The sequence below is a fragment of the Polyodon spathula genome, chromosome 6 (assembly GCF_017654505.1).
Source record: "Polyodon spathula isolate WHYD16114869_AA chromosome 6, ASM1765450v1, whole genome shotgun sequence".
Taxonomy (NCBI): domain Eukaryota; kingdom Metazoa; phylum Chordata; class Actinopteri; order Acipenseriformes; family Polyodontidae; genus Polyodon; species Polyodon spathula.
In genome coordinates this window covers 15,835,128-15,851,704 of record NC_054539.1, presented here as the reverse complement: position 1 = coordinate 15,851,704, position 16,577 = coordinate 15,835,128, and the positions used below count along the sequence as shown (strand labels likewise).

The 16,577-nt window shown below is 37.0% G+C and overlaps 1 long non-coding RNA gene across 1 annotated transcript in view; it reads right to left on the bottom strand.

Annotated features, from left to right (window-relative positions):
• Nucleotides 1-9,101, bottom strand: part of LOC121316509 — a 34,390-nt gene extending 25,289 nt beyond the window's left edge. The window contains exon 1 of the long non-coding RNA XR_005950406.1: nt 8,907-9,101. This is a non-coding gene — a long non-coding RNA (uncharacterized LOC121316509). The remainder of the gene's footprint in view (nt 1-8,906) is intronic.
• Between the last annotated feature and the right edge of the window lie 7,476 nt (nt 9,102-16,577).

The window sequence follows — 16,577 nt, the reverse complement described above, 5'->3', positions numbered from 1 at the left end:
CTTTAGGGTCCAAATTGTATTTCTTAAGCACAGGCTTTACCACAGTGACCTTAAGAGCTGAGGAAACTATACCAGAGGAAAGTGAACCATTTACAATTTAAAAAAAAGCTGGAAAAGTTTGCTGTGTCATTGTGCTTATGATTGAACAAAATATGACTTGAAAGTACAGTACATTCTGCTATTAAATCAAAAACACAATGATTTGCACAGCCAAAAGGCTTTCCCTAAATACAACACATGGCAGTGCACCCAAATACAGTAATTGTAAACAACTGGTTATAATGTTGCAATTGCTCTTCAAGTTAAACCGCAATGACGTGAAACTTTATTACACTGCTGAACACTGTATCTCTCCAATAATTAAAATTGTTATACCCCTATTACTGAGTCAAATATTCAGTAAAGTAAGCAGAAATCGTAGTTCACATGATTAAGGCAGTTTACTCACTCTCATGGTATAGATAAATATAATTTTAGTTATATTTTCACATTCTCACTGTTTATTGCAACATTTTATATTTTTCAGAAATATAAATGATTCCTATTCATTTTTACAGGGCATTTTCCTGTGGGAATCTGGTTGGTGTTTGATGGCAGGTTTTTTTTTTTTTTTTTTTTGGGGGGGGGGGGGGGGGGGGGGGGGGGGGGGGGCCATAAGCTTCTTGCTGTGGAACAGTTGCAACCTAGAGAACAACTATGATAGTTAGCAATTTGCACACATTTTCCCAATTATAACATTGTTCAAACATACTTCTTTCTTGTAATTCATGTTATGCCAGTTAAACATCAAAACCAGGTTAATAACTACTTACTGTCGGGAAGCGCACACAAACCCCTTAAAAGAATTTGCGGCAGCAGGCACCTTTGAACTTAATTACTGCTGAATTCACAGTGGAACACATCAGCCTGCATGTGTAAATAACTTCCCCCATTTCCCTTTGTGGTTACTGTTGCTCAGGTTTGTGAGAATTTTATCTCAACTAGCTCTGATATCATAGATATGTATGGAAGTATGTGTCTGTGTTCAAAGTATCAATCACTACAATTGGTGTAATTCCGTTACTGGTGGTCTGAGATCCAATACCTATTTCTGCAAAACTTGTATGTGTTTTTATGGCAGAAAAATTAAATAATAACATAACCATGATATTTACAGTTTGACAGTAGTTAATGCAGTATGTAAGTGAATAACACTTATTTTTATTCTTATTACTCAATGCTAAGAAAGCTAATTTTTTGCCAAGTTGCCATATTTGAAATGTCCTTTTGAGCGTCACAATCGATTCTACGCTGTGCAGAAATAAAATGTATGCATCGCGCAATATGAGGGGAGTGGCCGACAATATGCGTGATCCTGATATATTTGAATGTATGCGCCAAGCACAAAACCAGGTGTGTGACGCACAGACTAAGGATTGTAAAAGGACTGCGTTAACTCCGCGCACACTACCATTCCAGCACTGACTACAAACAGGCAACAATGGGAAACGTGGGTAGCATTGCAGATATATATATATATATATATATATATATATATATATATATATATATATATATATATATATATATATATATATATATATAAAATATAAAAAAAAAAAAAAAAAACAGACAGTATCCAAAGCCTTTTTAAAAAAAAAAAATTACTTCAAAAACATACAGCTTTGTTGGATCAGCTGGCCTTTAAAGAAACCTATATAGTATTTCCTTGTGATACAATACTGTATTCAATAAAACAGTGGCATTATCAGTACATTAATTTGAAAAGTTGGCAAGAACTATGGAGCCAATTGTGTATTTGAATGGTCCGTATGTATATGTGCACGATATATTGTGTGGTCTCGTCTGCTGTCATATTGGTACATACTGTGGTGACACCAATGATAGCATCTTGTCAGGGTAATGCCATTACTAATGGTGACTGTCCATCATTCTGCATTCTCGCTTGGCTGTTGTGTGCAGTTGCTATATTGGTAGTGACTGTTTTGCGAGGCACAAACAGATTTGCGATTTGCTCAAAAAACTGCTATATTCCAATGTCTCGCAACTGCTTTGTGTCGTTTTGGAATATCTCTCATTTTGTGCCAAAGCACAAGTTTTTTTGCGAGGCACAAATTTAGCAAGGGAATTGCGCGAAGATCGAAGACCGGTCCCCACATTTGCTATTAGCTGCTGCCACTATTTCACGTATTATGTTACTATCATGTATTATGCACTTTCCACTGTATTTAATGTATTATGCATTGTTTTTCTTTCTTTCTTTCTTTTTTTTTTACTGTATATGACTTTCTTGTACTTACTGCATCTTGTAAGGCACTTTATGATGGTGTTTCACTATGAAAGGCGCTATATAAAATAAAGTTTGATTGATTGATTAAACAGAAAATTGTGAAAAATGCCATTAGGAAACTATTATAATACCAGTGCACTGAAGTAACCACAGAATTGCCAGTAATAGCGCCACAATGAATTATAATACCAGGAAACTACTTATCAGTGAGTATAGGTTCTTACCAATAGTATGTCAAAATATGTTACCAATACAACAACAACATCAAACTTATACACGGTAGCACTTTTTAAGAAGCGCCTAGCAAATAAACAAAATCCAGGAGAACATTTGAAGATGGATCCTGCACTAACGTTCTTTTAGAAGTCATAAAGATACTTAATGCTATAATATACAGTACCGTAGTATGCAAATTTATTACAACAGTCCATTGCTTCTGTTGTTTTGATATGTTGTGCATATTAAATCGAAACCACTGTAACTGAAAATCTTGGAAAATTATCAAAATAGACAAGTTAGTGATTGTCTGATTTAATGCATGATTTACATGCAATTAATTTAAAATAGTAAGAGAAAAGGAACACATAGCCTCATGAGACATTTTAGAAGTGGCTTAAGATGCCTAAATAGAGCACAAAGTGTTCTAACATTTTCACACATGAGTGCCTATTGTTTTATATCACTGATTACTGAACGAAAATTGAAATTCTCACTCCCAGAAGTTTTCATGCAGGTCGATATATATATATATATAGGATATAAATGACAAATCTTGAGGTGTTCTATTAAATGTGCATACTATTGTATATGTACAAATTTATAACTATTTTGTACTGGAATAATAACAAAATAAATGTTACACGTGGTGTTCCTGTTACCATTCTAGTAAAATGGGGTTGGCTATCTTTAATCTCAAAATAAATCTTTCCAACGCAGACTTTTTAAATTAAATGATGTAGAAGCTGAGTGTGGAATTTAAACACCTTTAATGAAAATGTGGTCTTTCACCATTGTTCTATGCATAAAAGAGTCTTAAACAGGCAAACCCAGTCTACTGAAAGCTTTAAAGAGAAGGCACATCTTGAACATAATAGGCTAACCATGTCAGAATAGTTTAACATTATGCATAGCAAACAATCACACTATTCCTCATTTAATAGTGCAATCTTTCTCAATGTGCTTTAAAATGCTGAAGCCTGCGTGATCCAGAGATTGTATCAGATGGGTGGCACTCTTAGGAATTTTTGGTTTAGCAAATTCCCTGAGATTGAGATGGGTGTGGGAAAATCTCTGGAGTTCAGATTTTTCTTGGATCAGCTGATTCTTTTCCCTTTTTAATTCTTCGCACAGTTTCTATCGACACAAGGCCAATCTTCTGGGAAAGTCTGTCAGACAAAAGTATGCAACATGACTAGCACATATGCTCCCTGTTCTTAACAGTGGGTTGTATTCATTGAGTTTCTAATTTATTCTGGATTGGTAAAAAAAAACAAAAAAAAAACAAAACAAAAAAAACATTGTACCTTGAGTTAGATATTCATGATTGTCATAATAAGTTCCACTCAGTAGATTTTAATTTGAACTCTGTAAACTGTAGGGTCAAATATGTTCTACTGCATATCATTAAACACATTTTTCTTCTATTGGTAGAATTTGCTTTTTTATGAAGTTTAATCTCTCTCACACTCACACACACACACACACACACACTCTCACACACACACACACACACACACACAAATCAAATCAATTTGCACTTTTTTTTTTATATGACACCTTTTTTGAGGGATTTTCGTTCGTTTTCATACAAATAACAGGTTTGTTGTTAATAAATTCACAAATCCACTGTAGTGTGCCAAACTAGTTCTGATCAAGAAACACTACAATAACAGGTTATGTAACAATGAACCAGCTGGTATAATGTAAAATTCATTCTGGAAGGTAGCATAGAAAAAATTGATTGTGGGTACATGATACGTTGATTCTGTTCCATTGGTAATATAAAAAAAAAAAAAAAAAAAAGGCAGCTCCTTATTTTTAATTCAAAACAAACACAAAAGACGGGTTCAGTTAAATAATTTTTGTCGGATTTAAAATCTTAATGACTCATTGCAAAAATATTATAATCTGTTTGGCAAATAATAGTTTCCTCTTAACAGCGATTTAATTAAATCAATTTAACTTCAGTCACTGTTTGTGTTCCGTTTGAATTTAAAATAAGGAGCTGCCTTTTTTTATTTTTTATTTTTTTTTACATTATCATTGAAACAGAATCATAGTCTCAATCAAGTTACAGGAGAGAAAACTAAAGTGGGCATCAAAAAAATGGGCATCGTGTAATCAAAACTAAAAACCAAAAACGAAGAGCCCTAATTATATAAAATGCATGAAACAGAGGTATGTTTGTATTATTTCAATATACAGTACAGCAAGGTCCAAAGCACACTTGAAATAATTTACTCTGCCTTTGTATTATAGCATATAATATTAGTACAAGTTTTTAACTCACACGCTATCGCAGGATTTGAACCAGAGATCTTATGAACTCCAAACAAACATGTTTGTTAAAAATTGTCCATACTTTTAAAATGCCCTGTCGTTCAACTGTATCAGGAGTGATTTACCAAAAAAAAAAAAACTGTACATAATTAGGTCAGCATGATAATGAGGATGAGGATAATACTGATTGTAATTGTGTTTTAATCAGTCAGCAACCTCTTCAAGTCAACTTACCATGAATGGAAATGAATCAATCATGATGATGATAATGATGAAGCTGTCAAAGGTTTACAGCATTTTAAGAAACCGAAAGTTAAACATAATAATGTAATACAGCTTTTAACACACAATAAATGTCAATTCAGCAAACCATTGAGTTTAAACAGATGGTCAATAATCTGTGGATTGTTTTTTTTTTTTTTTTTTTTTTTGTTTCTTTTGCGTTGGGAGTCAATGCATTCCTGGATCCATCTGTACCATAATTTATATTTTGTGTATGATAATGAGCAGAGTCTAAAACAACACATGCGTTTCCTTGAAAAAACTTAATTTTACACATCGCCAACTGTGACGGGGTGCCAACCCCTTGTGTATTTATTTATGAATAATTATTGTTTTCATTTGTATTTTTATTGTCATTATTGATGTTTGTGACCGGCGAAAAGCTGGTCTTATAAAGTGTAGTTGGCATGGATGGGGTTGAATATCCATCCCGATAAATCTCGTGGGAATGTGGCTGGAGCCTTAATAAGGTAATTATTTGATTAATAGGTAATTAAGGCTCCAGCCACAGAAATATAAAAAGACCCACTTCGGGCTCATTAAAAAGAGAGATTAGAGAGCTGAGAAGAAGACGGTAAACTCAGTACTCGTTTTGTGAAATATCGTATTTGTTAGTGTTTGTTTGCTTGGCCAATATGCCCTTTTCTTTGAGTTTAAAGCATTTTTGTTTAAATCTTTTCTTTGTGTTTTATCAACTTGTTTGATTTCTTAGTTACTAAGCATACGGCTGCGGCAGTTTCAGCCCTGTACCACTGTCTGTGTGCTGCTCCCCTGGTCCGACGTCACCCCTGCAGCCATCTCTGCCACACCAACTTATGATTTTTTTTGTATTCCGCTAGTACAGCGTGTCTTTATGATTATATGCTGCCAATATCGGATGTGTTAAGCCAAATGGGAAATGCCTTCATATTTTACATCTAAGTGTTGTGTGCTTACAGACGAGCATGAGTCCACAGACAGCAGCTTTACAGCTTAAGAAACACAAGGTAAATAGTTAAAAACCCAATTACCTCTAGTTAAATACAATACATACATGTATTTATATAACGTGCACGAGTATACATTTTACAAGCCAAACCTTGTTATTTTTAATTGTCTATGACAGAAACATGTTATTTGTGACAGTGGGATTGTCACAAACATTATGTTGTAGATTGAGGGTGCCAGAAATCTATTATTTCTGAAACAGAATAAGTGCATGTAACAGGGGGAGATCTGTACTGACTCTGCTGGCGTGTTCATAGTGCTGCAGGAAGAGGGCAACAGCTGCCTGGCAGTCATGGCAGTGACACGGAGAGGTGGGAGAGAGGGTTGTGGCTTTCCCTCTCTAAGACGTACCGGGACATATGGAAGCTCGGGACAAGAGCTGAGAAACAACTGGGACAAAGAGAAACCGGAGTGGACACCAAAAAAGGTCTGTAGAAAAATTAGGCAGATGGTATTTGAACCTAGACTCGACATAATTTTTCTAATTACACATTGGCAAAGATCTGCGTTTTACATAGAAGGATCAGAAATCTTAAGGCATACAGGCCATCCTATCCCAAAGATAAAGAAGTCTCACCATAAGCATAAACAGACATGAATACCGTATCTGCCAATTTCCAGTTTTTCATTTATTTTTGAATTTTAATAGAACTCATTAAATTTGTCAAATTGTGTTTGGGTAAAGACACAACAACAAACGACAACAGATACTGGTAAGAGTTGCCTAATAAGAATTAAGATATCTACTTGTTATTATTACTTTTTTTGTAATGAATTACTGTGTCTTTGGCTGGACCCAGCCTGATTGAACCTACATTGCATTCAAACAAAAAGGCAGACAGACCCACAACCCAGTGAAACAGGGTAGCACTATTCTTTTACCACGTGAAAGCCTAAATTATCAATCGTGTTTACATCAGGTCCGACATTACAATTTTCCCTTTCCAGTCCGACATCATCAAAAAGACGTAAAGCACAGGTCTCTAGTCGAGAAAACCTTTCAATGGCCGAGTGAAACCGTTAGGAGCCGAATGAAGCCGAAAAAAAAATCTCATAGCCCCATGCACTACAGAGATAACACGGACATAAACAAAGGAGATAGTTATTTCTGCATCCAGTGCTCAAAGAATATCACAGACATTTGCAGAGCTTTTTGAGATGTTATAGTAATAAAATAATGACTTGGATCACATTATTAAAGATTTTGGTGAAAAAACAGGTGATCAGGAGAGGATTTATCAGTATGCATCACTATGAAGAGGTATGTGAAAAATACAGCGAACAAGGGGTGGGGCTTGGCTGGAGATACAATACTGAGTGTCCTTTTGCGATTCAATGCCTTTTAAACATGTTTTACTCTGAAAAAAAATATTTTAAAACAGTGCCTGTAAAATAAACAGTGCGTGTAAAAATAAATTGGACATGACACGCCTGACAAGCGCTGAATAAATGGACTGCAAAGGGTTAAGGAATATAAGAGGCAACTGGTGGAAAAAAACTGGGAGCATCAAACTGGGAAACAAGAATGGACTGGGGGCCACATTCATAAAGTAGCAGCATGCTGCCATTATGAACTCTTTATAAATATAATCCTTGTCTAGTGGAAGAAGGTCTTAATTGTGTGAGTAATGGTCAAAAAGAACAAAGAAGTGTAGTGGTGGCATGAGTTAATGTCTCCAGAAGCAGACAGAGTGGAGTCAGGCCATGGGTTTGAGAGGGAGAACAATGACAAACTCAAAAGGAAGTACAGTGACACAGACTGGCAGGTATGTGTAGTGCTGAAAGAATAGGTTGTAGATGCAGCACGTCCGGTGCCTACAACATTGAGAATAATGGGGTTGTAGGGGAATGAGAAACACAGTTGTCAGGCATAATTAAGGAAAGCTATCTCCTGATGAGAAGAATGAGTTTCCTCAACTCGGTAGTGGGAGTTAAAGGATTAATTGACATAAAATGGAATTAAAATGACCTTGCATGTGTATATCAGGGTCCTTTGCATACACTTGGTGTGGTATGTGTGTGTGAGTGTGAATGTGTTCAAAATGGAAGGTGGTGGTGTAAGAGTGCACAGTTCTTTGTGGGAAAATCAGTCACAGATGCTCAATTCTGGATCAATTATCAAGTTTGCATTATTGAATCAAAAATAAATATTGGCCTCTTTATTTGTCCATGATCAAGGATCATGGACAAATAAAATACAATACAATACAATTATTGTATTGTAGGTCTTTCAAATTGGAAATAATGATCATTGTTATCATAAGGTTTATTTTGAACATGTTTCTGGATCTCTTGTACCACCATTCATTGCATGTCCATCGATCTGTTTGAACTTCCTGACTAGAAATTTGTTTCTTGTACTGAATCGGTACCAAATATACTGCTCAGAGGGGTTTGGTACCTTGCCAAATAAAACCTGAGTTATATCCCCACCATTTAAACAACAAATTTCCAAGACAAGTAACTTGAGATAACATTGTCAAACATACTAACCCACTCACAATTTATTGTAAAAAGGAGATTTCCGGAAATCTCAGAACTGCCTGTTGAAAATCCCATACAGACAATTATCACATTCTCACACACACACACACGCTCTGACACACCCTCCCACACACTGACTCATATCTTTCATTACAAGGGTAAATAAATCACTATGTTCCTGTAAGTAAGCGGTACTGCAGTATGCCAGAAAATAAGGACTGTGAAAGCAAGAAAACATAACAACCTGACTTGTGGCTTCCTTTTTTGTTAGAAGAGAGACATTGTTGAAAGCCAACAGTCTAACAGTTTGGTATACCACAGGAATGTGTCAGCAGAACGAGCAATCAGCACAGTGCACATTTACCTTATCTGCTGTCTGCGAAAGGCTGTGTCTTTTCCCCTTCAGGTTACTCACATGAAATCATCTTGGAAACCAAAGTGGAATTTGGGAGGGGTATACGAATGTCCTGATATAATTCCTCTCCAAAACTGTCATTGTATTTGATACTATAAACTTCAGAGCTCTTAAAGCCCTTTCTCCAGTGTTTACTATAGCTCTCTAAACTAACAGTACTTATAAAAAAAACCTTGTGCAATGCTATTTTTATAGACCAACTCACTGGGAGTTGGAAAGTAGTTGGGCAATGCCTATTTTTGTGGCGCACATATAAACAGAGTAACAGCAGCCGCAGCTTACAGAAACATTACATCTTTGAGAAATTATAATCATCATATAAAAACATAACTTTAACTGTAGAATGCCTTAGGAAGAAGCAACAGTAGTCACGCTGAAGTATGCTCAGTGGTTCTACTGCAATGTAATTGGTAATGTCTGATATCCAGTCAACACAGTAACCAAGCAACAAACATAATCCAGCATCACAACCAGTTGGATGTTCCTCAAAAGGGATCATATGATTGAATTCCTACCTTCTTGACCATCACTCTTAGTGCAAACCCAAAAAGTACAAATCTGCATCAAGACATGATGAACCTGCAAAGTTTGCTGAGAGTTAACACTGATATACCCTGAACTGCTACTGTATTCATTTTGCCTAAGTAGGTAACAGCCTATTGCTTTTAAGGTAACAGCCCTGTATAAATATTTTTCCATTTCAACAGTATACTGACCAGTGACCATCAATAGGAACACACCAGTTCTCACAGTGGCAACACATTACTTAAATAGAAGTCATTGTTAGTGAATTAAATTGGCTTCAAATAAAAGCAGTTGGACTATAAAAACAATTTTAATGTCTCTAAAATATCAATCCTAATTCCAGCTGCTTCGAAGGAATTGGAATTGGAATTGGAATTTTGAATTGGAATTGGGAATTTGGAATTGAAATGGAATTAAAAACAGAAATTGACCCCAGCCCTTTTTCCATTGATTGTGAGACTATACAAGAAGGCAGATCCCCTGGAGGTGGCAAGCCAGCTGCTAAATCGACAATTGTACTCATATGTACTGTAAGCAGACACCTCTTGTCTGTATAAAATATTATGGCACCACTCAATGTATTATAATTGCTTTCCTCCAATTTTGTTTTCCGACACCTAAAATATGCAGATTGTTGTTTCAAAATGTTTTTCTGAAAAAATATTTTGTTTTAAGATTTTCGTTCCATATCAAATTCCTCTGGAATGCATACATTCCATAACTGGGAAAACAAATAGTCGTTTTTTTGGTTTGGAATTTTAGCTGAAGGGCAATAGTGCTTCAGAATGTTCTGGTTACTGTTTATCACTTACTTCTTAACACTGAACACTATTGTTTGCTTGTAAAAAAGATTTCATATCCATAAACCAATTCATTAAAAAAATAAAGCACTGTAGTTTATATTAGAAACTTCCACACTGTTATTTACCAATCAGAAAGCTGCATTGCAGGGCACTGCACTGAACTTTCACATAGAACAACAAACTTTAAAACGCAACGGCAGTAAATCAAAACACTGAAAAGGCAAATAAATCTGTAAATACATGTTTGAAATAACAACAAAGGCACTGTTATAGTTTTCTATTCACAATTAAACCCCTATTATCAGGCATTACCTTGGTAGTTGTCCTTGTCTGTACAATGGTGGTCAACTACCAGACTGTAATACCCTCTAATCAGTTGTCTACTGCTTATATAATTAATGCTACCAAAACACAATAATAATCCTTACTAAATAACTGAATTCAATATTAGAGGATAAAAAGGTTATTATCAAATATAGATTATTTCTATTAATTTAATTACTCTACTCACTATTAATTTAATTACTCTACTCTATCCCACTAAGCTTGTAGTCCCTGATTTTTATACAGCACAATAATCTCCTAATTTGCCCACAGTTTAAAAAAAAAAACCTGTGGTGGTTATCAGGACTGCTTTTCTATCACTATTTCCCTTAGTCACACAATCCTGTTTATTTAAATAGTCGAGTGTTTTAACTATAAATAGCTATGCAATTTAACTATATAGATCTTATATATGAGAACTACAAATGAAGACATGAGAACCAGAAGCCACTGTGTCAAGACGATTACAATTTCTCTATGACAGTCAGACAAAACTGAGCTAAAGGAGCAGGAGGAGGTCATAGCCTCCCCACCTCCTCCGGCAGCTCTCTCGGTTTCCTATTTCTGACTCCATCTTACTGAACGGTGTCAGCAGGCCAAGGAGGCTTGGCAGGAGTGATGCATTACTGAGCAGACAGCCTCAGGGAGGTGAAGGGAGAGAAAAAAAAAAAAAAGCTGAGGAAGGCAGGAGCAGAGCGAGTGCATTGCAGAGCTGCTTCAGGGTTAGCGGTGGCAGGCTGGGGGTCCTGTGAAATGGGCTGCCTCTACTGGCGGCCCTCCAACAGGAACTTCTCACAGGCTTGTTCTCATGCCTCCCAGTCCCAGGGTTTAACAAGGCTTCAAGTGAGTTACATTACAGAGGTTGTTTTGTGGGCCAGGCCTACGCCTGTTATTTGTTTTTGATCCCTTTTTAAAAGCTGGCCTGGCTGCCCACTGGGGTTGCCCTGAGCCAGAAAACAGGTGACATTCATACTCTGTCCCTGACTCTGAGTCAAACCTGCTGAGCAGCAGCAACAAATACAAAAATGCCTCTGTCTATGCAGAGACAAACCAGATCTGCTACTCCGCTACTGCAAGAAGAAGGACAGATCTGTGTTTTAATGTTAAAAGCGATGAATTAAGGAAAGAAAAAGAAATACAAATATTCACCTCAAGTATGTTTCTACAAAGCCTTGGCTTTACTACATTTTGGGCTCTCATTACTTTACAACTATTACTAAAATTTTCACAGTATGATAACCGTTAAAAAAAAAAAAACACTGTGGTAACCTTAATATCACAGTGCACAGTACATCATGAAGTTATCAAATAAAGGCTCAAAAGAAGAAAGACTAATATAAATTACTTAAATTTCCGTAATTCACAAAAATAAAACCAACAAAACACACTTCCTTTCTGGAATAATTTAAACATTTGGTGTTTCTTTTTTATAAAGACAGTTTGTAGTTTGTTAAAACATTTTAACATATAAAATGAAATGAAATGAAATAAATAAATAAATAAATACTTTGTTTAGCTGATGGCAAATAAACTTACCTAAGAAAACTGGAATACTGTTACAACTTGTTCAAACAAAACTACGTTGATATTAAGAAGGCTATCCTGCTGCAGTCGTGGGTCTGTGCTAGTTTTGTTTGAGACATCGGTCGTGTCCTTATAGCTCAGATTTCCACTGTTCTGCACAGAGCTGCACAGAATCTCGGAGATGCGCTGTAGACGTCACTCATCACCCACAGAAATATGTACAGATTCTGCATAGCCCAGCGCAGCTTTGAAATGTTATTGCGGGAGACTGGCTGCCGCTGTGAACCAAAGGGACGATGCAAAGATCACGAGTGACCTGCTAATCGTAATGCAAATAACCACTAAAACTACTGCTGCCACCTTGTTAGCAGAGGAGAATGACATTTTATCATGTGGGCCTGTCCAGAGACAAAGTGGCATGGCTTCGCTTGTCCTGTCTACTGGCAAGATATGTTTGGAATTTTATTTGCATTTTTTTCTCTCTCTTTTTTTTCTCTTTTCTTTTTAGGTAGTTCGGCCAGAAAAAGCTGTCGTGCGCCAGTGGACAGGCCTGGACAAAACAAATGTTTTCATTCTAAGTGGTCTGTATTTTGGACTCCAGTGATGAAACCATGAATGAATTCATCAATAAGTTTAACAAAAACTCCTCTTTATCCATATTTACAAAATATCTTTCTCATAATCGTGAGCTGTGTGATTATTTTGTATTTCAAGGTAGGCTAGGCAGCCTTGTCCTTTTGGGGGTAGGTGGCCCATACTGCCACACGTCTACCCGCTGACAAGAAAGGTTTGGCATCTTATTTTAGGTAGTCGGCCTGCATAGAGGCGGCCTTGTCTTTTTAGGGGAAGTTGGCCCGGGGTGCCACTTGTCCTGCCCACTGGCATTAGTTATCATTCAGTCAATATACATTTGCATCATAGTTCGGCCAGTGTATAGGGGTGGCTATCGAGCTCCAATGGACAAGGCCATGGGCCAACTTAGATTACTGGTATGTTTCGTTATGGGCGTGGTCATTTGTCAAATGCAATAAAGAATTGTTAATTTAAAATATTGTGGAGCTCTCCTTTCTGAATACATGTATTAAGAAATTACTTTTTTTTTAAATAATGTAATGCTTATGAGAATGAAGGTTTCATGTTAGTGTTTACATCCACAATGCCAATATATATGGATTAAAGGAGTGAGTGGTGATCAATATTTTGAATATCTGTTTATTTCTTTGCTTTGTATACTTCAATTCCAGATATTCTGACATTTCAAAGACAACACACTACAATAAAAATGGTTGGTGCTTCTGGATACTTGTTCACTTCCTTTTAACTCAACCTTCACTTATGACCACTTGACCAAGTGGAAGAGTGAATGGAGTGGTGTGCATGAAAGCTGAAGTTGGGGTCATGTGAAAGAGCTGCACTATGGTAACAGGAATCAATCTGATGTGCACAATGCAAACCTATTGGATTGGGAGCTCACCCCCCCTGCGCACACACACAAACACCCACACACACGCTCATCCATCTTATAAGGTCAGCTGCCAGCTAATCTGACAGTGCCACCTCTTCTAGGACTACACACAAATAAACTGTGTGACAGGCCAGAGTACTGCAAAGAACTACAGTGGAACTAACACCTGTGAATGCAGAGCTAATCAAGTGGTATTTCAAGGTAGATATTCTTGGATGTAACTTCTTAAAAATAAATTTAAATGGAAGATTGAAATAGGTTTTCATGAACTGTGCCAAGAGCCTCAGTCAACTGAGAAAGATTTGTACAAATATTATAAGAGATGTGTGACAGAAAGCAAATGAATTCAAGTCAACAATCTCCCTCCCAACCTGTGAGGGCATGGTGTAACAGGAACAATGTGTCCCGGACTGGATGGTTTGACATTTCATTCCAGGGTCAAATAGAAACTCGGCCATCCAAAAAGGGAGGAAAGCCACAATACTAGAAGTCAGCGCCTTACTGCGGTAGGCGATGTGTCAGATTGGAGGAGACGTGATTGTACTCGCTACCAAAGGGGGCGTGACTGAAGGTCTATCAGGAGATGTGGCTGAGTAATCTGTTCCTTTTGTTATGGTAACGGACGGACCTATAAAAGGAGTACAGATATAAAATAACCATGAGTGTTTCATGTTTTGTTGTTTTAACCAGCCACGAACCCAGACTACACTGCACCACTGTTTCACAATTGTTGTATAGCACCACTTGCACAAAGAGCACTTACTGTTTGGATAAGTGATCGTGTCTGTGTTGTGTATTATTATTACTGCATTATTTTTTCGGGACTGAACCCCGTGGTTTAACTGAGCGATATACATTGGTGTGTAGAGCCAGTTATTATTATTTACCAGCAAATAAAGAGCTATTAAACTGTGAACTGTGTTGTTTCAAAGTATACCCAAGGCAAGACAGATACTCTACCAGTCCCTAGTTGGATGTTACATGGGTCAAATAGAGGGTTAGTGTGGTTTGTCATTGAAATCAGGATTTTCTTTTTTAGATGTTTGTGGTCTCTGAACTGAAGACTTAAAAAACTAAAACAAAATCCTGACACCAGAACCACCAGTGTGGTCAAGAACCCCTGAATGTTACCCTACCCACCAATGCAGACCACACATGGGTATCCACAACACATGCTGAGTGGCAGATAAATGCCCCCTGTATTTTCTATTCTATATGAAAAAGGACAAAGCTGTTTGGAAAAAAACTCCAGCTTTAAAGACATGATCATTATGGGAATACCAAGAAGTTTATATTGATGGGATGCATTTTTGTTTGAGTTCCAAGACAAGTGATCCTTATTACTATGCAGATTATATCATCTGATTACTGGTATAAGGCACAATGCCTGTACCAAATGGGCCTTAGCAGTTATAAACAGAAAGACACTTACACAACTACAGCATAGCCAGTCATTTCGACTGCAACTGGAACATTTCCCACTGTGGTAGGAAGACAAGACTCACCTCTTTGATAGGAAATGACCCCACTCCCACCCCCTTGGTGCTATCAAGATCTGGACACTGTTCACTTCACGAGGCAGGCAGATAAGATAATAATCCAGATCCCTGTGGTACTAGGTGGCAAAGTTTTAAATGCAGAAAGTTACCTTTATTGTCTGTTTTTAGTGCTGTATTTAAAAAGTGTTGTGGGCTGGTTAACAATCATGCCATTATGTGCACACTTATTCTTATACAACAATATCTTACTGCGTTCCTCACAAAACATATATGAAAGGATGCTGAGATATCTGTTATATGAGATCACAGCAGCTTTTTTAAAAAAAAGTTTTTACATTATAATACATCTTTAACATGCTGTGCTTTGTTTCTTGGCAAATTGACTTGTTTTTCTCTTTATGGCAGCTTGTGAGTCTTCACTCCATAAATATCTGAAAACAATCAATAGCTATTTATTCATCTGCAGCAAAGTGCAAATATAAATTAAAATATGTACTGCAGAATACTGCATTTAACATAGTAAATGTATAAATACTGTACCACCTTGTAGTACTTAACATAAATAACTACAGTATATGACAGTATACAATAATTTACTGCATTTTACATCAAAATACAACTGTGATTTGGAGTATTTACTATACAGTACTTTATTTGTCATCTAGCTGGATGGCTGCAGAGCGAGAGGGTATCTAAAGAGAAGATGTGAGTTTCTTTAACCTGCATGTTTCTTTAATCTGCACATTTGAGACCTTTATAGAAAATACAACAAGTAAGACAAGTAAGATTTATGGAATCGTTTTGTTAGCTACAGCGATTTTAAAAATTATTGACTCCTAATGGGGAAAAAACAAGTTTTAAGATTAATTATTCCCACACAACGAATTAAGTGTATCCCAAAAATCAAGGGGAAAAAAAGTGTTCATAAGAGACATGTCAGCAGTCCAGAACAATAAGGATCAGTCGGCAGCTTGGACGCACCGGTCTAGTCTGGCCGTAAGCGGGCAGGCATTGAGGAAATGCTGAAGATAGCTGAAGGGAGGCTGCATCTGGCCACTAATGAGCCTTTCAGAACAAGCGTCGTTCTCACCAGGCCTGTTTGTTTTCTCAGGCTGCCTCTTGTTGACTTTGGGATTGTTTTCATTACCATGCAGGACAATTATTCTCGGGCTTCAGGCTTTTATTTATTACGCGTCTGCCCTTTTCTTGTCTGGAGCACAAAAAGGCTAAATATAACTTCCCTCCTGATTTTTAACATTATAATGGCCTCTACAGGCAGTTACCCTAACCCCTACCTCCAGACATACTATCTGCTGTATTGATTTGTTAGAGTCATGCTAGAGCACAGGGAGAGGTTGACATGTAAGGAGGTGGGCTAGACAGCTGTGTGTTACTGGGCAGGTTCTTAACGCTTAACCTGTAATAAGTTCAGACAGGAACTGGCTGTGAGGAGCATACTGGTTCACCCGTATCTCACAGC